Source organism: Lissotriton vulgaris, chromosome 3_1, assembly GCF_964263255.1.
Source record: "Lissotriton vulgaris chromosome 3_1, aLisVul1.2, whole genome shotgun sequence".
In the NCBI taxonomy this organism is placed as follows: domain Eukaryota; kingdom Metazoa; phylum Chordata; class Amphibia; order Caudata; family Salamandridae; genus Lissotriton; species Lissotriton vulgaris.
In genome coordinates, this window is record NC_141689.1 from 1,749,088,581 (window position 1) to 1,749,090,480 (window position 1,900).

Here is a 1,900-nt window from a genome sequence, read left to right on the forward strand (position 1 = left end):
ACATATTAAAAACATCGCAAATACATGGGTGTCAGTATTATTATCCATCCATATTAAAACTACACCAATCAGTGACTTCAAACAATAAACTTGGACATATTATTTAACACATAAATAATATCATACAAGCTTTAAAAACAAGTGCCTATTACGACCTAAAGTACATAATGTTGCTATACAGTATCTAATAATTGTTCTGGTATCAAACAAATTTCAGAAGTGGCAAATGCTCTCAAACAGATAACATCAAGTGCAAATTACGCGATAAAGTGTCCTGTACATTCTGGACTCCGCAATGTGAAAATTTAGCTGTATGCTACCTCCAATAAACAATTATAGTACAATGCGCTGCGCTAGAGTGTTTGGGACCAGCAGAACAGTTAGTGGTCATGGCTCCAGCACGGTACTGTATACCCGGAGAACGGTTGTGCAGTCTTGAAGACTTTTACCCTGGCAGTGGGACATACAGCAGGCATGGGTATATATTTATGCCTCCCTAGCAGGGTATGTGATGAAGAAAAGTGATAATGGAATGTTGCCTACGGTTTCTGTGGTGAGAGATGCGCAGTCCCAGCTCCTACCTGATGTGGGTGCAACTGTCACTTGTAAGGTGTGCAGAATTAATTCCCGCTTTGCCAAAGTTCAGATCCTCTACATTGCATCCACTCCATTGACGAATACATTCAGAGGAACAATACGAAAGGAAGACATTCGAGCCACTGAAAAAAACAAGGTTGTAGTGTACAAGAGTTTCCGACCTGGTGACATCGTCCTGGCAAGTTATTTCTCTTGGTGATGCACAGTCCTACTATCTGTTGACAACCGCTGAGAACGAGCTGGGCGTGGTGGTTGCCCATAGTGAAGCAGGAGTACAGATGGTGCCTATCAGCTGGTGTGAGATGCAGTGCCCGCAGACGCACATGAAGGAGTTCAGGAAAGTGGCCCTGGTGCAGCCAGAGTTTCAACAGACGTAGTCAACTTGAATTTCTAAGAAGTGTTGTTTCCCGCGCCTCTTGGAGCTGTGCTGCACACTACGCACTGTTGGCAGCTATCCTGGCATAAATAAAATCTGTTATTCTATGACATTTACAGTCTTGCTGTTCAATGTGGTGTCCATGGCAAAAGGTACATTGGTTGACAGAAGGGATTGCATATTAGCAGATTCATGTCAAACTAAAAATTGTTTCTCAAAATTCTTTTGCTCCTCAGTGCCTAAAGTGGTTATACTGCTCGGAAAATGGTTTGATAGGGTCCGATTCGGCACAAAATGAGTATTGCAGTTTATTTTTGCAGGCTTTCTTAATGCAACTAAAGTGTAATTTTTGTATTTAAAGACAAATAAAAGTACTTTCTAAGCTGCAGTGGGAGGCAAGGAGTCTCCTCTGCTCTGAAATCGAACGCAAAGGAACAGGACTGTCTATTCCTTTACTTTCGGTTTTAGCCGAGGAGACGTCCTGCTTCCCACTGTAGCTGAACAACAAGGGGTGGTGATGGACAGAGTTTCTGAATTAAGCAGAATACTCTCACTCAGTCAAGAGATCAGGGCTAGATCCAACATCGTTTTTTAGCTCACTGCACCATCCCAGCTCAGAACCTGGCTATATGCAAATTAGTCAGTTCCTGTCCCAGTGCATGATGGGAACAGGGCAAACCAAACTACCAAGCCAATTCTTTCACTGGGAAGGAAACAAGCTGCATGACTTGGACAGTGATCTTATTCATGGTAGAAAACCCATTGGAAACCAGTCCATCTCGGTGTATACACCGAGTAGAGGCAAGATGGCGGCGGCTCCCTAGACCGCTGTGAGACGTTCTCTGACCAGTGCCTTAATCTATGGGCTAGGAATATTGATAAAGAATGGACATATCGGTGTGAATACTAAAGAACACAAAAGAATAC

At 43.1% G+C, this 1,900-nt stretch overlaps 1 pseudogene; it reads left to right on the forward strand.

Annotated features, from left to right (window-relative positions):
• The first annotated feature begins 389 nt into the window (after positions 1 to 389).
• LOC147728410 (exosome complex component CSL4 pseudogene) lies at positions 390 to 974 on the forward strand (annotated as a pseudogene).
• The last annotated feature ends 926 nt before the right edge of the window (positions 975 to 1,900 follow it).